Below are 10214 nucleotides of genomic sequence, written 5' to 3'. Positions count from 1 at the left end.
GCATACAAAGAAGGGAAGGAGGAAAAAGACAGGAAACATGAGAACCCCTCCCCACAAAAAATAGGCTCATGCTCAGAACAAATTCCAGTTTGTTTTAGATGTTTCAACAGAGTTTCAGTGATAAAAAAGCAAGTGCTGTCAAGTGACTTCTTATATCAACTGGTTTTTATTTATTTTATTGTATTTATTTGTACACTGCCTTTCTCCTTGATAGGGTGCCTAAGTAGCTTACAGTGTTTTCTTCTCCACCATTTTATCCTCACAGCAAGTTAGGTTAGGTTGAGATAGGTGGATTCCGCACAGCATAATAATAATGGGTTGCATCTGTTATTTCTGAATCCAGGTCTATTTTATTCTGATTTTGTCCTTGCATAGGTGCCTATTTTCCTTGAAGGAAACAATCCATTTTCTTTCTGCCCCTTTGCATGAACCTGCTTTTTTTTCACAATGCAAATGGAGCTGCGCAGGTGCAAACATCCCATTTTTCCTGCATTCTGATTGGCTTTTCCATCACCACAGTCCCCCTTCTGCCCACTCCTGCCCTAAGCGAACATTTCTGATTGTTGTAGAATCTACTAGCAACCATGGGAGCCCAAGCAGAACCTTTCCCTCCCATTTCTCCAGTGTGGGAAAAAAGTTTAGGGCTTTGAAACCATGATACATATAAACTCCCCCCCCTTAACATTGTGATATACAAAATAATAAAATCTGTCCAAAAAGGGAGCAAAGCAATATGTCCCATTCACATCCAAAGTGTGCATCTGCTTAGCTATGTGTTCTGAGCACCCAAAAAATAAAAAGGAAAGGAAAGGGGGCCATTGCTCACAATGTGAATCTGCTGCTGTACACATTTGATGTGAATTTGCTACTGTACACATTTGGGTGAAATAGCACTCACAGTCACTACCATGAGGAGAAAACATGCTTGGGAAATTTTTCTGAAAAGGCAGGTTATCACACCAGTTGGAAGCTCAGCAGAAATGAAACTGACATGACATAAGGTGGGAGAATAGGCAATGGGGTGGGAAAAATAAAGTGTTGCATATAGATTGAGCACAAAGGAAAATAAACTACATCCTTGTCAGATACTCTTGTCAATTGGAAACCATTCTTTTTCTCAATATTCTGCCCTAATGGTCTTCTTCTAGAGTATAGGTTGCACATCAAAATGAAACAAATATTCTGGAACACCCATTTGCGCCCAGATGTGCAGAGGTTTTATCTGGTGAATAACCACAGGACACGTCTTGGAATTAAAATGGGCCACAGCCTTTTTTATTGAGGCAGAAGCTGGGCAAGCAAGAGGAACACATCCACTCAGCAGCCGGTCAGTACCCATGGCTGAACCCCGGCACCAACCCCAATCCATATTGGGGAGAACAGAGAAGGTATTGGCCACCTGGGTGCCTGCCCATTGTGGCCCCCTTCCTGCTGGGGTGTCAGGCTCGATTGCAGAGGCCTCTGCGGCATGTGCCATGAGTCCGCCCCACCCTGAGCCTCTTATGGAGGCCCCCAACCATGGGGAGGTCCAGTGTGCAAGCTCGGCTTCCCCATAAGGATGCACTCCTCTGCCCAAACCGCTAAGGCTGCGACAAAATGAGCAGCAAAAAACCCTACCCAAATAGGGAGGGAGGGTGGGTCTATTTGCTCCAGGCGTCGAAGAAGTCCGAAGCAACCGCATGCTGCCTAATAAACAGGGACCATGCTCTGCCCTTTGCACTCGTGCACCAACGCCATCAGGCCAGGTATGGCTCAACTGCCCGGCCGACCCAGGGCACACATGCTCACTGCTCCGGAGCTCATCATGTGCCCTGCCCATTGCAATTATGGCCTTGCTGACTCTAGTGCCGTTTTTTTCTAGTAAAAAAACCTTTGCAGTAATTTATGAAACACAATCTGATTTTCTTCTAAAAAAATTTTGTATGCTCCAGTAACCAAGATAAATTTGCAATATGATCTCTAGTGCCTCTTCCTTTTCTGGATGCAGCTTGAATATCTGGCATTTCTCATTCCATATATGAATTACTGAGTAAAGAATCTGTTCATTAAGATTTTGATGGGGAACCTTACTAGAAACAATTATTTTAAACATACATTGACAATGCTTTAGTAAGATTCTGAATCTGGGACTTCATTTTGTAACAAAGTATTTCAGCTTTGCAACTTTAAAATTTTTTTGTCATTCCACATAGAGAAGGCATTGGGGGAAAAGTCTAAGCAAAGTTTCCCTTAATGTTGAATTTGGTTAAAAACTTGTGTAAATCTGTAATAATTCAATGATGTCTGTATGCAGCAGGCATAACTCATCAAAAATAAAGCTATGAGTTTCAAAACTGGCCACCAATTTCAGGATGATTTGGGAGTTGCAGTGCCAAAAATGAAGCAATCAAAACATTCTGGCACATTCTGGCCCAGCTTATCTCCAAAACCTCGTCTTCTATTTGCAATGGATGCAAGAGTTTACTCACTAGAAGTCAGGTAGTTGGATGCAGCACAGATAGGGACAGTGAAATATATTCCCTCCCTTACAAAACTAATCTTCAGACAAGCTTGCAAGTTAAGAGATCTTGAGGATAAAGCTCATTGGAATAATTCTGTAGATGAAGCAGTAGTTTTGCAAATATATTATGAATGTTATGAAATATATTTGCTATTATGCTACAGGTTTGTTCTATTTCAAATCCTTATCATCTAGGGAAATATATGTATATCTATATTTTGCATCAAGCCAAAATACAAAACACAGATGTACAAATGACGTCTAATAATGCATTTAAAAAAACAAATACTGAATGATTGAAGCTAGTATTCTAACAATTGGGTAGGTTAGAATCATTTTAAAATATTTTGTAAATTCAGAAAGAACTACAATGAGATGATTTTATGCATGTGTGAAGGAATATGAAATGGAGATTACATATAATCATGAATAGCTTAGAGAATTTAAATGAAAAAAAAATGAGCCATACATTATATTGGACCAAAGGAACATGCTCAAATATATTATTAATGCTGGAGCCATTTTCATCGATGCTCCAGGTGGAACACAAAAGACATTTCTTATAAATCTATTTTTTGCTAAAGTTTGCCAAAAAAAGGACAATTGATCTTGCTTTTATTGCATTAGATATTGCTGAAATTCTTTGGACAGGAAGCAGAACTGCTCATTCAGTATTCAAATTACTGTTACATGTGTCAACTGCTGACTAGCTAGCAATATTGGTAGAGAAACAGTAAAAGCTACAATCTTACAAGATTATACTCATAGTATGAGATGAATGTACCATGTCTGACAAAAGCATGTTAAAAACGTTAAGCCACATGTTGCAGAATTTGTGAGGACAACATAACTATGGAGATACTGTCAGTGGTAGGATTCAAATAATTTAATAACCGATTCCAGTGGTGGGATTCAAATAACTTAACAACTGGTTGTTTACAAGCACCATTTTAACAACTGGTTCTACCGAAGTTGTGAGAACCTGCTGAATCACACTACTGGATACCGTCATACTAGCTGGAGAGCTCTAGTAAATACTTACTATTATGCCATGAAGAACAAAATTTGTGTGGACCTACAAATTATATATTTGGAGTAGTGTCTAAAAATGCTGCTTGAGAGAAAATATATCAGTACGATTTTTTGGTTTACAAAAGACCCCTCAGGATGCCTGGGATGAAGCTCCCCACCCCTCAGGATGCCTGGGATGAAGCTAGCAGAGAATAATGTTATCAGAATGGGCATGAGAAAATGGTCAAAACTAGGGTCATGATAGCTAGGGAGCTTACAGGTGAACTTGTTTTGGGTCCCCAAGGACTGGGAGGCAGAGTTCTGGAGCACAGTGGTAGCAACTTATAGTAAAGTTTGGAAAATATCATTAATTTTTTGGGGAGAAACTATAGGTAAGATTCCTTAGTTATTATATGTGTAAAATACTGCAATTAATATATTGTTGAAGGCTTTCACAGCTGGATTCAACTGGTTCTAGTGGGTTTTCTGGGCTGTGTGGCTGTGGTCTGGTAGACCCTGTTCCTAATGTTTTGCCTGCATCTGTGGCTGTCATCTTCAGAGGTGCATCACAGAGGGAAGTCTGGACACAGTGTGCAACAGACTTCCCTTTGTGAAACACTTCTGAAGATGCCAGCCACAAATGCATGCGAAACGTTAGGAACAAGATCTACCAGACCACAGCCACACAGCCCAGAAAACCCATAACAACCAACTGCAATTAATATTTGACACCTCTGAAACAAACAAAACAATTCCCTGAACTGTTTGTATCATATGTAAACATAGTCAGCGTAGCAAAGAAAACTGATTTTAAAAAAGGATTAGGAGATTTTAGAGGAAGATACTTTCCCATGGACTAACACAGAGTGGATGGCTTTTAAAAACGTACAGAAGGCATATTATCTCTTGTTGCCAAGCTCTGGTTCATTGGGCTTGGACTAAGAAAGGTATAACTTCATTAAGGTCTACAATAGCTTTCAAGCTGAATTGTGGGGGGAAAGAGACTACTTGATAGGGATAAAAAATTAAGATAATTTGTTTTCAGGACACCTGCCCTAGTACCAGATTTCTGAAAAACAATCTCTGAATGTATATAGCAGAGAGCATCTCATGTGATCAGAAAAAAGGGTTCCCACGGTTCTCAAAACACAGGTGAATTAAGGGATGAGTCTATAAGGTCAGTTTTCTCATGAGTTTGAGGAATGTGCACAAGAAATGTTATTTCAAGAAACTATTGTCTGTAAAATATCTGACAAAGTCAGATTTTTTTCCATTTTTAATATTGTCTTCTCCCCTCTTCTTAAAAATTTGTTAGATCTCTCATATACTCTAGAAAATCAAGATTTTTTTTCACAATACTCATTGCTAACAATTAGTGGTGTTTCATTCAAATAATTTTAGATTGGAATATTGGGGATGGCAAGTTTTTTGTTACTTGATGTTTCCAGACCTTCATTACAATTTTAGGATTTTTTTTTGCAAAGTGCTTTTGAAAGCTCAAGACCATTTTTCCCTACACCCCTTGGTACACTACACTCATTTTGGATATCCCTGAGCCTTCCTGAAACAGCTATCTTCAGTTTTAATTTCAGCCGGAGTATATCCAAGTGCCTTACCGGAAAAATTGTTTCCTTACTGGAGAAAAGGAATTCATATAAGGGGACTTTCCTTTTGCCCCTACATTCCTGTTTACTCTTCTCTATTTTCCTAAAAGCTTATCTTAGCACTGACATATCTTCTGGGACAGAGTGTAGAGCATCAGAGAGGGAAACAAGAGGGAAACTTTGACAGAAATGGCCTTCCCCTTAATCCCGCAAAGACTTAACAGAACTCCAAAATTGATGATTTTCCTTTAAAATGAAGAGCCCATGAGTTGCACTCTTCTATTTCTGAAGGTTTTCAGACTCTTGACAGCAGTGTTTTGGAGGTTCCATGTGCTGTTTGGGGAAAAAGAGGAGGGAGAGAATCATTTTGTGACTTCCTTCTGTTCATAGTTAATTGGATCCATTCAATTGGATTTAAGTGATCAGTTAAGCTCAGGACCTCAAATACATCCTAAGCACAGTTATATACTTCCAAGCCCATTGGACACTGATTTGGATGGCCCAGGCTAGCCTAATTTCATCAGATCTTGGAAGCTAAACTTGGTCAGCCCTTATTAGTGCTTGGATGGGGGAACAACAATGAAGTCCAGAATTGCTACACAGTAGCAGACAATGGCAAATCACCTCTGAACCTTACAGGGCCACCTTAAGTCACGTTACCACCAAGAGCATTTAGAAAGGACAGGGTATAACTCTGTTCAGGTCGTTACTGCTAATCCCATTAATTTCAGTGGCATTTCTACCGTTTCTAGTTTGCTCCAAATAAACAGAACAGATAGATTTGAATCCAGCAGCATCTAGGAGACCAGTATGATTTTTTTGGGTCATAAGCTATCAAGAGGCAAAGCTCCCTTCATTAGATATCTGACAAAATAAGCTTTGAGTCTTGAAAACTTATACTATGAAAATCTTGTTGGTGGTCATTAAATTGCTATTGGATTAAAATCCAATTATTCTACTGCAGAGCAACACTACCCTCTGAAACCCAATTAATTCAAAAATATAAATCCTAGGCAGTTGAAATTTTGATGGACATCTGAAGCGATATACATGCTTTTCATATGTCAATATTAATTATATTTATCATTTCATTTTAAAATTAAAAGTGTATCTTTGTGGTAATCCATAACAGCCAAAAGAACGTGACCAAGTAGTTTTTGTGGGATGGCTGGTTTTGTTTGGTGGTTTGTGGTGGCCACCTGCTTGAAGTGAGCAAGCCTTCAATTCATTTAAAACAAGAAGGGGATAGGCAAAGAAAACCCTACATCGTAATGATGAGAGGATAGCTACTTGAAGACACCAAAACACACACTCGAAAATAGGAATGCAATGGTGAAATACATTCAATGTTCTTGTAGAGATATCCACAATGCCTGATCTGTGGTAATCTTCAAATTTTCTTTGGAGGTTTTTAAAGAGAGGCTGGATGGGCCAGTGTTCCTGCGTGTTCCTGCGTGTTCCTGCATTACATAGGGTTGGCCTTGATGGCCCTTGGGGTCTCTTCCAATTCTATGATTCTATAATTCTAATCAAGGCTGAATGAGTTTAGTAATCCCAGGGTCCCACATGAGCACAAGCCACTGCATGTTTCCCTTGCCACCTGGTGGTGAGAAAGCCAGCCTGCACTGGGCATGTCACTTTATGGCTCCACATCCTGGACCCTTTAAGGGAGTCCCCAAAATGGTCTCCCCTCAGACGGATACAGCTCAATGCCTAAACCTCTCCATTAATAGTATACAACAAACTATACCATGATGCAACCAGGCCAAACCACAAATCCAAAACAGGGAGAAATGGGTAGTCAGAGACAATATGGAACAAGGAGCAGCCCAACCAAATAACAAATGGGCAGACCAGAGGGACACCTCTGAAACCTAGGTCAGCCTGGAGTGCTACCCTTCCCCAGCCAGCTGCCAGAGGAGCTAACTGGCCAGTTCAGACCTGCTGTAGAAGCCTGCCTACCTGGCACCTCGGAGCCAGCAAAAACTCTTTCCTTCTTTTCCTCCGACCCCCATGGCCAGTGACATAGGTATAGATTTTTTATGGGGAGGGGTTCGGGGTGAGGCCATGCCCCACCTGCATTTGGGGCGTGGCCACACCTCCCCAAGCCCCACCCCCAGCATAAGTGCTTATAAAAGCAGCTCTCCGAGGCAAGGGATGGCAGACTCCTGTGACCCGCCCACCCCTCCTCCCCCACCAGCTGGGCTCCCAGCTGGCAGCTGGCAGTCCCTTCTCTCTCCCCTCCAGACAGAAGGGTAGCTAGGGAAAATGGAGCTCAGTGCAAAATATGAGTTTTGCGCACCCCCCCCCCATGGGCGACCGCTGTGATGCTGGAATCCACCCCCAAACAGTATCACTTTCAATGATGTTTAACTAGGGACCCCAGATTCTCCTTTTAAATCCAACTTAAAGGGAGTATCTGAGGTCACTAGATAAAACAATATTGAAAGTGATACTGTTTTGGGGTGGATTATCCCCCACCCTGAAACATCACTTTCAATGTTTAAGCTGGGGACCTCAGATTCTCCCTTTAAATTCATGCCGAAGGGGGTGGATTTAAAAAGAGAATCTGGGAAAATTGGGGGGTGCCTGCTGTCAGAGGTACAATTTTTAAGCTAGCAGCACCAAACTTTCAGGGTATCTTTGGGAGACTCTCCTGATGATACCACCCAGGTTTGGTGAAGTTTGGTTCAGGAGGTCCAAAATTATGGACTCTCAAAGGTGTAGCCCCCATCTCCTATTAGCTTCCATTGGAAACAATGTGGGATGGAGACACCAGCTTTGGGAGTCCATAACAGTACCCCCTGGACCAACCTTCACCAAACCAGGGTGGTATCAGCAGCAGACTATCCTGATGATACCACCTAGGTTTAGTGAAGTTTGATTCAGGGAGTCCAAAGATATGGACCCTCAAATGGGTAGACCCATCTACTATTAGCTCCCATTGGAAACAATGGGGGATAGGGCACCCCTTTTGGGGGTCCATAACTTTGGACCCCTGAACCAAACTTCACCAAACTTGGCTGGTATCATCAGGAGTGTCACCTGACGCTAGCCTAAAAACTGCACCCCCTGCAGGCCAAAAACAAAAAAACCTTTAAAAATACAAAAACTCACAAACGGGGGGGGGGGGCGGAGCTTCGGACATGCAATGGGGGGGTCTGAACCCAAGAACCCCCTTACCTACGTCCTTGCCCATGGCTACAAACACCCTCTGGTAAGTCCAGGTTTGTTGCATCTGGTAACTCATTCATCATGAACAAAATGGAAAACATGGTAGCCAGAAGTAGCATTTGGATGCTTCCAGTCTTTGATGAATATCTGCTCAAACTTAACTTTAGTGAAATCTTTCATGATGGGCCAGTAACCTAACAAGTTGAATATTATTAGTAACATTTTGAGAACTAGTCCCTAATAGAAGTTTTAATTTAGTAAATGGACTTTAATCAGAAGAGAACCAAGCTGTTAAAATGACAGTGATATGATAGTGATTCCTCTTTTCCAATCCCTGTAGAAAAGAAAGGTCATGATGGGTTTTTTTTTGGGGGGGGGGGTGGTTATGAAAGGGATCAAAACCTAAAAGAGAATATCACACAAGCACTCTGTAAATCTTGTTGTCATCTATATTCATATTTGAACTTTGGTTACACATTGCTTTCATGAATATTAGGGTACAAGGAAGCAAACATCATCTGTTCAGCAGGGTTGGTAGTTTAGAATTTCATTATCAAACAAAACATCACACAACCAAAATGATTTCATCAGCATATTCAGACTCCAAATAATCTCAGTCTGAAGGTCATTCAGATACCTTTTAAAACAGAACGGTTTTGTTTAATCCAGTAATATTTTATTTTTTCATTCTGAGGAGACAAGACTATCTTTTTCTTTTTTTAAAAAAAGGACTAGCGGAGTCCATCAAAGTATGCTAATCATTATACATTTCTACAACTCATAGCAATTGAATTTAGAAACCTTTTTTTCAGAATTAAAGAATAACAATGTATTAAGTCTTCCATGCAAAGATCTCATCTTGTTCTATATAATCATAATCTGCACTGGGTTCAGTGAAGAAACAGATGAATAATACACATTGGTCACCTAAGACAGATGTCTTCAACCTTACTTAACTCAAGAACTGCCTTTAATCACAACAGGCAACATGGGACCAAATTTCAATTATTTATATTCATGTTTCTAGAATGACCTGATACAAAGCAAGCAGGACACCTGCCCCTTTGCATGGAAAAGAGAATTTTAGTCGTGTGAATTGCCATGCAAGGGGAAGAACAATTTTGCCTGCTGAAATGACCTCCACTGTGTATCTATCAGAAGCTGCACAAGGATACAAGTTCTAGGTTTTAATAGGCTTTAATACACAGGATGCTTTGCAGAAGCATTAAGTCCATAGAAATAATCACTGAATAATTTTCCAGAACTGAAGTGGTTTAAATGAGAACATCCCATTTCATGATAATATTAGAATTTACATTCTTCCTAGAAACTCTTAGACTGGAATGATCAATACATGCTACTGAAATTTGACATATTAAAATTTATTTCCAGATTTTAGAACTGCAGATGACTTTGGTCTTTTTCACACGAGTTGTTTACAACAAATCTTGCTGGCAAATGCTATGTTTGTTTCTTTGAATGCCACATGCCTCCCTTTCATTTGGTTCCAGAAATATTTTCTCCTTATTTTTTTTTCTCCATTTCTCCATTTTTCTCCCCCTTTTACCACATTTTTTTTTAAAAAAATCATTTTTGAGTCAACTTTTACAAACTGACCAACATATATTAGTTTCCCAAATGACAGGTATGATAAAGTTGTCTGAGATAACCTTTGATCCTAAATCAGCAGTTCTTTCTCACTCAGAAGTCTTATCATTGCTCTTTATCAATAATCCTTATCAATCCATAAGATATGACAAAAAAATTGAGAACAAAAGCAGAGAGAAGCAAAGAGCCAGGTAAGTTTCTTTTCGCCCCTAGTTTGTACAACAGCTGGATCCCAAGTTTGTACATAATATTTTCTGGTAAATTGGGGGCAATGTAATGAATATTTGAATCATTAAGCGTGGACAAATAAACAGATA

Source organism: Sphaerodactylus townsendi, linkage group LG04 (assembly GCF_021028975.2).
Source record: "Sphaerodactylus townsendi isolate TG3544 linkage group LG04, MPM_Stown_v2.3, whole genome shotgun sequence".
NCBI lineage: Eukaryota > Metazoa > Chordata > Lepidosauria > Squamata > Sphaerodactylidae > Sphaerodactylus > Sphaerodactylus townsendi.
This window is presented reverse-complemented; position numbering follows the sequence as displayed.